Here is a 12,281-nt window from a genome sequence, read left to right as displayed (position 1 = left end):
GATGAATTTGAGGACATTATGCTGAGTGAAATTAGTCAGTCACAAAAGGACAAATATTGCATACGGCAATTATTGTAAAAGCTACTCATACTAAAAGGGCTGTATGTTGATGGGTTAATTTCTGGAATCTCAGTTCTGTTCCATTAATCTATGTTTCTTTCATTATACCAGTACTAGGCTGTTTTGACCACTGTATACAGTTCGAAACTACCAGCTGTTCCACGGTAGAAAGATGAGGCATTCTGCTCCCTTAAAGATTTTCAGCCTCGGAAACCTTGTTCAGGGTCGCTATGGGTCGAAACCGACTCGACGGCACTTAACAACAACAACAACAACCCATGTAGTAAATTTTGAAATCAGGAAGTGAGAGACCTCTAACTTAGTTCTTCTTCTTAAGCAGTGCTTTGCTTATCCTGGATCTCCTTCCTTTCCATATAAAGTTTGTATATTGTTTTTCCCATCTCGCTAAAGAATGTCGTTGGAATCTGGATTGGGATTGCATTATATGTGTAGATTTCTTTGGGTAGTATTGACATTTTCACAATATCAAGTCTTCCTATCCAGGAGCATAGTCTATTCTTTCATTTTTGTAAGTGTCTTTTGGTTTCTTGTAGTAGTGTTTTGTAGTTTTCTTTGTATAGGTCTTTGTTTCTCTGGTTACATTTATTCCAAAATATTTCATCCTTTGAGTGACTATTGTAAATTGTATTGCTTTCCTAACTTCCTTTTCAGTGTTGTCATTATTCGTATAGAGGGATCCAATCGATTTTTGTATGTTGATCTTGTACCCTGACACTTTTCTAAATCTTCTAATGAGTTCCAGTAGTTTTTTTGCTTGGTTTTTGGAGTTTTCTATGTATAGAATCATATCATCTGCAAATAAAGTTTTACTTCCTCTTTGCCAATTTGGATGCCTTTAATTTCCCTGTCTTGCCTTATTGCTCTGGCTAAGACTTCCAAAACAATATTGAATAATAGTGGTGATAAAGGGTATCCTTGTCTGGTTCCTGTTCTCAAGGGAAAGGCTTTCAGTTTCTCTCCATCGAGAGTGATGTTAGCTGTTGGTTTTGTATATATGCTCTTAATTATGTTCAGGAATTTCTCTTCAATTCCTACTTTGTTGAGTGTTTTTATCAGGAATGGATGTTGGAGTTTATCAAATGCCTTCTCTTCATCAATCAATATGGTCATGTGATTCTCTTCCTTTTTCTTATTTATATGGTGGATTACATAGATTATTTTTCTAATGTTGAACCATCATTGCTTCCCTTTTATGAAACCCACTTGGTCATGATGTATTATTTTTTTGATATGTTGTTGAATTCTGTTGGCTATGAGAATTTTTCATCTATGTTCATGAGGGATTGTTGTTGTTGTTGTTAGGTGCCATCGAGTCGGTACCAACCCATAGAGACTTTATGCACAGCAGAATGAAACACTGCCAAATCCTGTGCCAACCTACTACTGTTGCCACGCTTGAGTCCATCGATGCTGCCACTTGGCCAATCCATCGTGTTCGGGTCTGCCTCTTTTTCTCTGTCCCTCTAACTTACCAAACATAGTATCCTTCTCCAGTGACTGGTCCCTCCTGACATATCATGAGGGATATTGGTCTATAATTTTCTTTCTTAGTGATGTCCTTCTCTGGTTTTTGTATGAGGGTTATGCTTGTTTCATAGAACGTATTAGGGAGTTTTCCATCCTCTTCAATATTATGGAATAATTTGAGTAGAATTGGTGACAGCTGTTCCCAGAATGTTTGGTAGAACTCACCAGTGAAGCCATCTGGACCTGGACTTTTTTTGGTTGGGAGTTTTTTGATGATGTGGTCAATTTCTTCCTTACAAGATCTTTTTAAAGTATTGAATAGCAAAATGTCAACTTGAGGACTAAGGCACGACTAACCCAAACCATGGTATTTTCAATAACCTCATATGCAAGTGAAAGTTGGACAGTGAATAAGGAAGACTGTAGAAGAATGGATGCATTTGAGTTATGGTGTTGGAGGAGAATATTGAAAGTGCCATGGGCTTTCAAAAGAACAAATAGATCTGTATTGGAAGAAGTGCAACCAGAGTGCTTCTGGAAGGCCAGGACGGCCAGACTTCATCTTTCATGCTTTGGACATATTGTCAGAAGGCACCAGTCACTGAAGTGGTATAACATGTTTGGTAAGGTGGAGGGTCAGAGAAGAAAAGGAAGACCCCTAGTGAAATGGATTGGCAGAGTGGCAGCATCAATGGGGTCAAGCATAGCAATAGTTGTGAGGTCGGCCCAGGACCGGGCAGTGTTTCATTCTGTTGTGCATAGGGTTGCTATGAGTCAGTACTGACTTGATGGCACCTAACAACAACAACATTGTGGTTTAGGTAAAAATTTACAGAGCAAATTAGTTTCTCATTCAACAGTTTATACACATTTTGTTTTGTGACATTAATTTGCAATTTCCTCAATGTAATAACAGTTTCCTGTTTCCATTTGTCCTTCTTTCCTGCCCCTTTCTGCCTTCTAAACTTTGTTTTGGGGTAAATACTGCCCTTCTGATCTTGTATAGTTGTTTGTTGTGAGGCATATGTTTCTCATTGGTGCTATTGTTCACTTTATAGTACTAGCTATTATTTGGCTGAAAGATGGTCCCTGGGAGTGGGCTCAGCTCCAGGTTTGAAGGGTGTCTAGGGGTCATAGTCTCAGGGGCTCCACCAGTCTCTCTATCAGACCAGTAACTATGGTCTTTTTCTTGATTTTTATTTTGTTCTATATTTTCCTCCCCATCCAGTTCAGGACCTTCTGTTATGATCCTGATCAAAGTGGTTGATAGTGGTAGTTGTTGTTGTTGGTAAGTACTGTGGAGTCAGTTCTGACCCATCGCGACCCTGTACAGGGTTTCTGAGACTATAAATCTTTACAGGAGCAGAACACCTCATCTTTCTCCCACGGAACCACTGGTCATTTCAAACTGTTGCCCTTGAGGTTGGCAGCCCTCTTAACCACTACGCTACCAGAGGTATCATCTCATTCTTCTTGGCTCAGTCTGGAAGAGGCTTTGGTTTGCATTGTCCATTAGTCTTTTGGACTACTTGTTACGTTAACATTTTTATTTTCTTCACTTTCTTTTCTCAGGTTGGGGAGTACATCTTAGATGGCTAATAAGTGTTTAAGACCCCAGTCACTACTCACCAGAGTAGGATGTGGAACATTGTCTTTGTGGACTGTCCTATGACAATTCACCTAGATGTCCCCCAAGATTATGGTGCTAAGCCCCCAAACCCATTGACTCAATCCTTCAAGGTATATGGTTATGGCTAAGAAGTTTTCATAACTTGGCCCCCTGAATACTCTATTATGGAGTCCTGGTGTGGTGCTGTGGGTGAATGCACTAGACCGCAAGGTCGGTTTGAACCTCAAGGTCAGTGGTTCAAATTTCCCAGAAGCTCCTCGGAAACAGTGTCACTATGAGTTAGAACTGACTCGATGGCACTTAATAACAACAACATGCTCTACTATGAGGGGACTTAAAAAAGTTCATGGAAAAATCCCATTATCTTCTAATTTAATTTTTCCATAAGCTTTTTGAAATCCCTTCATATATACATGGATAGATTTGTAGCACATACAAATACATATACAAAAACACCCTCTGCCAGACTTACATATTGCCACTCACCATTCCATGCCTATTTTGCTTGCATGTCTACCTATGCATAGATTATTGTTGGTTAATAGTGCTATTGCAGGATTGTGTTGTCTTTTACTTTGTGCATCTCCCAATGTCTTCCTTTGCCTTGATCATGTTGTGTTGACCTCTTACTTGTTGTATATTGCCTTTCTTTTCATCCAAATTAACACATAGAGTCCTGGTGTGGCACTGTGGATTAATGCGCTGCAAGATTGATTGTTCAAACTCACTCAGCTGCCCTTTGAAAACCCCATACGGGGTCGCTATGAGTCAGAACCAACTTGATAGCACTTAACAACAACAACAACAACCCTCTAATTAGTGATTTTCTCTTCCACTCCCTCCCATCATTTGTAATCAACAAAGAATGTTTCTTTTTGTGTGCAAACTTTTTCTTGACTTTTTATAGTAGTAGTCTTGTACAATGTTTGTCATTTTGTGATTGATGTACTTCACTCAGTATAAGTTGTCCAGGTTCATCCATGTTATGAGGTGCTTCACGGATTCATTATCATTCTTCAAAATTGTGTAATATTTCATTTTGTGATGTACCATAGTTTTATTATCCATTCCTCCATTGATGGGCACTTGGGCTGTTTCCATCTCTTTGTTATTAGAAGTAATGCTGCAATAAACATGGATGTACGTATATTTATTCATGTCATAGTTCTTTGGACACATGGGAATAATGGAATTGCTGGTTCATATGACATTTCTATTTCTAGTTTTTAAAGGAAGAGTCATACCAGTTTCCATAATTGATGGACCATTTTACATTCATGCCAAAATTATGTAAGAATTTCAGCCTCTTGACACCCTCACCTACATTTGTTATTTTCTGTTTTAATTTTTTTAATTTAATTTTTATCAGAGCCATTATTGTTAGCATTAGCTGATATATCATTATAGTTTTGATTTGTATCTGTCTGCTAAATTACTGCGAACATTTCATGTGTTTGTTGGTCTTCTTTGGTGAAGTGTCTGGTCATGTCCATTATTAAATTGGATTGTTTGTCTTTTTGTTGGTGAGGTGTTGGAGTTTTCTAGAAGTTTTAGAGATTAGTCCCTTGTCAGATAAGTCATTGTTGAAATTTTTTCCCAATTTGTATGTTCTCTTTTTAGTCTTTGGTGATTTTTTTTTGTGTGTGTGCACAGAAGTGTTTAATTGTCCAGTTAATCTTCTGCTGCTTATGAATTTTTAGTTATTATTGATAGACTGGTATTGGCATAAATTATGGTGCTTGTGTTTGCCTCCATTTTTCCCAGGATCTTTGTAGTTTCAGAATTTACCTTTAGGTCATTGATTTATTTTGAGTTCATTTTTGTATTTGGTGTGAGGTTGGCTCTTGTTCCATTTCTTTGGTAAGTAGATATCCAGTTTTGCCACCATCATTTATTAAAGAGGCTCTCTCTTCCCCCACTTAATGAATTTGATTAAATGTGATCAGATGCCCAAGTGTGAATGAATTTACTTCTGAGTTCTCAATTCCGCTCCATTAATCTATGTGTCTATTATACCATTTCCAGACGGCTTTTACTAGCATGGCTGTAAAGTAAGCTTTGGGATTGGGAAGTGTGAGCCTCCTACTTTATTTTTTAGCAATATTTTGTTTATCCTGAGTCTCTTTCCTTTCCATATAAAGTTAGTGACTGGTTTTTCTGAATCTCTTTAAAGAATGCTGATGGTGATTTAGATTGGGGTTGCATTATATCTACATATTGCTTTGGGTAACATCTACATTTTCTAGAATGTTAAGTCTTCCTATCAATGACCAAGGTATATTCTTTTATTTATATAGGTCTCTTGTGAATTCTTGCAGTAGTTTAGTAGTTTTCTTTGTCTACATATGGTTCAACATTACACAAATAGTGAATGCAATACACCACAATACACCATACTTTATTTTATTAAATAAAACAAAAGACTAGAATCATATGATCATATTGATCAATGCAGAAAAGGCATTTGACAAATACCCAACACCCATTCGTATTAAAATATCCCAGAAAAATACTAATAGAAGCAAAATTCCTGAACATCATTAGTGCAAAACCAATATTTTACCAATATTTTCAATAGAAAAAGACTGAAAGTATTCTCCTTCTGAAAGGAAAACAGACAAGGATGACCTTTACCATCACTCCTATTTAATATTATATGGAAGTCCTTTTCAGATCAGTAAGACAAGAAAGGGAAATGAAAGGTATCCAATTTGGTAGGCAAGAATAAAACTATCCCTATTTGCCGATGCTATGATCCTATACATAAAAAATCCTAGTGACTCAACAAAAAAGCTATTGAAACTAATAGAAGGATTCAGCAAAGTGACAGGGCATATGATCAACATACAGAACATCAACCTGATTCCTTTACATTAACAAAGAGAACTTGGAAAAGGAAATCAGGAAAACAATACATTTACAGCAGATACCGAAAGTTAAATACTTAGGAATAAAATTAACCAGAGATACAAAAGATTTGCACAAAGAAAACAATTCTGTTTTCTTTATAGTTGTTGTTGTTATGTGCCGTGGAGTCGGTTCTGACTCATAGCGACCCTGTACAATAATGCATATGTGTATACATAGGTTCTTATTTATCTGAATAAATTGATAATGGTACATAAGTTCCTTAGAACTCATGTTCTCCCTGGTTGGTATGACTGGAACTTGGAAAGTAAGTGGGAAAGAATTCCAGGTTGACAATGAAAAGGAGACAGGTGTCCGATTAGGCAGTATCTTGCTAGTGATGGTGGGGGTTCCACATCATTGAGACCCTGTGTATCTTTGTTGTTGGTGTTGTTAAGTACCGTGGAGTAGGTTCTGACTCATAGCGACCCTGTATAGGGTTTCCGAGGCTGTAAATCTTTATGGGAGCAGAACGTCTCATCTTTCTCTCATGGAACAGCTTGTAGTTTCGAACTGCCAACCTGGAGATTAGCAGCCCAATCGTAACCACTACACCTCCAGAGCTCCTGTATATCTTTACAGGAGCAGAAATCCTCATCCTCCTTTCATGTAGTAGCTGGTAGATTCAAACTGCTGACCTTGAGTTTGAGGTTAGCAGCCCAATTCATAACCTACTATGTGACCAGGGATCCTTAGTCTCAGTGAGCAGAATAGATTTATTTTTAATGTAATGGGGGAGACATTGGGAGACTTTAAGCAGGGGAGAAATCTGATCTGATTCACATTTTAAAAAATGATCCCTCAGGCTGTTGTATGGAGGGGGCCTCATAAGGGAACAAAGATGGTGGTAATGAGATTCATTCTACCCCTTCTTCTGAAGTTATCATCTGCTTTGTACCTGTCCTCTGGTGTACTTTCTGATTCCCAAGATTCTATGTACCTACTTTAAGGTGCTTTGTTGCCATTGTAACTAGCAGATCAATAGAGTGTGTGCCACAGTCTTAAATTTGGAAGGAACTTTTTAAGTTCACTGTCCCTACTTAGTGACCAGTCTGAGTAATTCCTTATCTAAAGGAATTCCATATTCTACCTCATCTATCCTACTGCTTTGACCTAGCTGAGTGGACCAGGAGAGACACCAGGTTATCTAGAACCCAAAGGGTCAGCCTAGGTCTTTGCCCAGGAATGTTAGTAAGAATGAACAAATACCTCCAAAGAGACTCTATGTTGTAACAGCACCAACAAATGATGGTAGCAGGACAGACGTTTGAAAGAGATACAGAGAAACATCATGAAGCATGAAGGGCCATGCAGACAGAGTTATGAGACAGAGCTAAAAGTGACCTGAAATTATTGTTAAGCAAAAAAGACTGAGGAGACAGTGTTGGTTGTGACAGAGAGGTGAACATCATAGTAAAGAGATGCTGGGTCCCCAACCTGGGGGAGAATTGATTGACTTCTGCTGCTGGGAGTGGAGTGAAAGGAAGTAAAAGCAACCATGATCCCCAGAAGGGTGTGCGAGTCTGCAAGTTGATCTCTTACAAGCTGTGGAAGCAAGGCCTGGCTGCAGGCTCTGTCTAGGTCTCCTCCTTGATGATCTCATTTCTACATGTGTCCTGAAATTATCTCCTCCATTACATAGGATGACCAGAGGTCTTTGCTGAAAAAACAAACCGGACAAACACACCCCACTTAGAAATGTACAAGTTTTCTTTCCATCCCTCAGATGTACTACTCAGAATAAGGTAACACTGCTCGATCATCATTTGGGAAGCACTGGTGGTTTATAGGTCGAATTCTTGCCTTCCATGTTGGGGACCTGGGTTTAACTTCCACCAATGCATCTTACATGCAGTCACTGCCCATCTTTCATTAGTGGTTTGCAAGTTGCCATAATGCTGAAGGAGATAGCAGACTAAGATGGGCTAGAAAGAAAGGCCTGAAGATCTATTTCTGAATCCAGCCAATGAAAACAGACGACATGGATCACAATGATCCTATCCACAACCAATCACAGGGGGCAGCACAAGACCAGACCACGTTTCATTCCATTATCATGGAGTCCCAACTCAATGGCAGCTAACAACAACATCTCATTTAGGACACAATCAATACTATCTTCATTTTTAGTTGAAACTGTAATGTCAATTTGCTTTGTCAAAACAAGAAAATACTTTTAGTAGCAAACTAAATATGAGATATGACTGCAAATAATTATGGAATAACAAATTCCCTTCTAAAATATAATTTCTAAATCACTGGGCTATATTCTTATGATTACTATATACAACAATTTAAGTCATACCTAAAATTTATTAGCATTTTTTCATGAATACAAAAATGATGCATGGGTTTTCATTCCAAAACTATAAATTCCATTGCCATTAAGTTCGTTCCCACTCATAGTAACTCTATAGGACACAGTAGAAGTGGCTAGAATGTTTCCAAGATTATAAATCTTTATGGCAGCAAACTGCAGCTGGTGGACTTGAACCAGTCACCTTTCAATTAGCAGCTGAGCTCTTAACTGCTGAGCTAGCAGGCCTTCTTCCTAAAACTATAACCTTAAGAAAGAATCCCAAATCCTTAGAAGGGCATATAAGTCCCATCTCTTCTGCCTCCTGTCCTGGACTAGCCTTCTTTGTTTTTCTCTCGGAAAACACAAAAGTTCTTTTCTATCTGTGTGGAACCACCTGTAATATTCCAACTGCGTGTGTTGTCTCATGTCTTGAACTATTATTACACAGTAATAATAATGCTCGGCAAAGCCTTTCTCTGACCTCCCTCCTGTCTAAGTTGAGGGAATGCTCTCTTCTGTTCCTCTAGCACACGCTGCTTTCACTTCTCCTTTCAGATCGTGATGTGCTCCACTGAATGCTTCCAGTTTCTTCGCTCTTCTTGGCTGGGCTCTATGTCCTCCAAAGGCAAGGACCGAGACTTTATTTTCCTTTCTCCAGTGCCTAGTACCTTGCCTGGCCCATATATTGCATGGTCCATTATTAGGTTTACTAAATGAATGGGTGAATCAATGATATCTTGGGCTTTTATCTTAAACAGAGGTCTGACTTAGAAGAGTTGCCTCAAGAAAACAGAGTTGGTTCTCTCAATAATTTTATTATAGAAAATGCATAACACATTATTGCTAACTAAAGTTGTAAATGGGTGCCCTATTCCATGAAGTCTTAAAATTTCAAGCAACTTCTTCTCTCCTGGGTTACACCTACAAAGGACAACTAAGTTGTGCAAGTTCTTCCTCTCTATCTGGGATAAATTAGATGACCACACACCTCTCCTGTCCCAAGAAGCATAGCGCCTTTCTGGTCTTCCTGTAGTCTGACTTTGGTGAGTTTTTAATCATTTGCTTGGAGCATATTCACAGACTCTTCCTGCCCATCTCCTTACCATGGATGTCTTATCAGTCTATGGGACATGAACCTTTATGTCACCTCCTCAAAGGTACTTTTTTCTCTCTCGTGGCAGCTTGTCATTGCCTTCACAGCACCCAGCATGCTTTGTATTTAGATATTTCTTCTTTTAATCTCTCTCTCTCTCTTCCAGGTGGGTAATGAGTGAGTTTCATAAGAGCAGAGGCAGCATCCATTCTACTCATTACTGCATGTCCAGCACCCAGTGTAGTGTGGCACCCTGTAAGCACCTAATGAGCACAATGGCTCTGTAGGGTAAACACTGAACTGTGAGCCACAAGTTTAGCTGTTCAAGTCCACCAGCTGCTTCAAGGGAGAAAGATGAGGCTTTCTGCTCCCGCTATGATTTACAAACTCAGAAACCCTATTCAGGGTTGCTATGAATTGGAATCTATGGGAAGGCACTTAACAATAACAGCAACAATAATGAGCAATTAGTGAATAACAGCAGAACATTCATATAGAGTGCCGGAAGATGAGCCACTCATGTTAGAAGACACTCAAAGTATGACTGGGGAAGAGCTGGCTCCTCAAAGAGAGTTGATCAGACTGACATACATGGAGTAGTTTCCAGTACCTCCCCTTCCCGATGGGGCAGAACTCTAAATGAGAAGAAACAGCTGCTGTTGCTGCATGCCATTAAGTCAATTTTGACACACAGTGACACATAGAGGGGTTCTGAGGCTGTAAATCTTTACAGGAACAGAAACCCTTATCTTTCTCCTGTGCAGCAGCTGGTGGATTCAAACTGCTGACCTTGTGGTTACTAGCCCAACGTGTAACCCATTATGCTAGCAGGACTCCAAGTAACAACTGCAAGCACTCATTAATAATCAGAATATGGAGTTACCAAGCATAAATCTAGGAAAATTGGAAGCTGTCAAAATGAAATGGAACACAAAAAGATTGATATCCTAGGCATTAGTGTGGCACTGTAGTATAGGAATTAGACTGCTGGCCACAAGATAGGTGGTGTAACTTACCGGTCACTCCTCGGAAACCCTATACAGGTTTGCTATGAGTTGGAACTCACTTAATGGCATTTAACAACAAAACAGTGAGCTAAAATGAACTGGTATTGGCTGTTTTGAATCTGACAATCATTTGGTTTACTATGCCAGGAATGACAAATTCAGGAGAATCACGTTCATCATTCAAAAGAACATTTCAAGACTTCTCTTGAAGTACAATGTTCTCTGTGATAGGAAAATATCCATATCTGTGCCCATGCCCAAAAGAAGTGACTCAACAGAATGCAGAAGTTATAGAACAATATCATTGCTATCATATGAAAATAAAATTTTGCTGAAGTTAATTCAAAATGATTGTAACAGTATATAGACAGTGAACTGCTAGAAATTCAAGACGGATTCAGAAGAGGACATGATACTAGGACTATCATTGCTGAAGTCAGATGAATCTTGGCTGAAAATAGAGAATACCAGAAAATTTTTTTACTTCTGTTTTGTTAACTATGCAAAGACTTTCAACTGTGTGGATCTTGACATACTATGGATAACATTGTGAAAAATGGGTTAATTGTGCTCACAAGGAACCTGTACATAGACCAAGAGGCAGTCATTCAAAAAGAACAAGAGGATACTAAATGGTTTAAAATCAAAAAAGGTGTGTGCAAGGATTGTATCCTTTTACCATACTTATTCAATCTGTATGCTGTGCAAATAATCTGAGAAACTGGATTATATGAAGAAGAACATGGCATTAGGATTGAAGAAAGACTCATTAGCAACCTGTAATATGCAGATGATACAACCTTGCTTGCTGAAAGCAATGAGGACTTAAAATACTTACTGATGAAAATTCAAAGATTCAGTATGTATTATACTTAAATGTAAACAAAACAAAAGTCCTCACTATTGGACCAATAAATGCTGTTCTTAAGTGCCATCAAGTCAGTTCTGATTCATAGTGACCCTGCATAGGGTTTCCAGTAATGGCTGTTCAGTTTGAACTGCTGATGGTGAGGTTCAAACTGACCTAGAGACCAAACGCTTTATCCTACAATGCCACGTGATAAATGGAAGAAAAGATTGACATTGCTTGGATCCACAATCAACACTCATAAAAGCAACAGTAAAAAAAACAAAAGATGTTGCACTAGGCAAATTTACCACACAAAACCTTTTTAAAGTGTCCAAGAGCAAAGATATCATTTGAGGACTAAGGTGTACCTAACCCAAGCCATGGTATTTTCAATGGTCACATATGCATGTGAAAGATGGACAATGAGTAAGGAAGAGTGTAGAAGAATTGATGTATTTGATTTGTGGTGTTGGAGAAGAATACTAAAAGCACCATGGACTGTCAGAAGAACAGACAAATCTGTGTTAGAAGTATACCCAGAATGCTCCTTCGAAGTCAGATGGCAGACTTCATCTCTCATACTTTGGACATATTACCAGGAGGGATCTGTTCTTGGAGAAAGACGTCATGCTTGGTAAAGTGGAGGGTCAGTGAAAAAGAGGAAGACCCCAAATGAGCTAGACTGACACAGCGGCAGCAGCAATGGGCTCAAGTATAACAACAATTTTGAGGATGGCATAGGACAGGTAGTGTTTCATTCTGTTGTGCATAGAATTGCTATGCATCGGAACTGACTCAGTGGTACCTAACAACAATTGTTGGGGACCGGCCTTGGCATAGGTGTTTGGTTCACGAAGTGGGGATATCTGGCGGCGATAAAGATATAGAAAGACACACAAGGACACAAAGAGAGAGCCAAAGAGACACCCCGAAACCAGAGTGGATGC

The sequence above is a fragment of the Chrysochloris asiatica genome, unplaced genomic scaffold, assembly GCF_000296735.1.
Source record: "Chrysochloris asiatica unplaced genomic scaffold, ChrAsi1.0 scaffold00045, whole genome shotgun sequence".
In the NCBI taxonomy this organism is placed as follows: domain Eukaryota; kingdom Metazoa; phylum Chordata; class Mammalia; order Afrosoricida; family Chrysochloridae; genus Chrysochloris; species Chrysochloris asiatica.
This window is presented reverse-complemented; position numbering follows the sequence as displayed.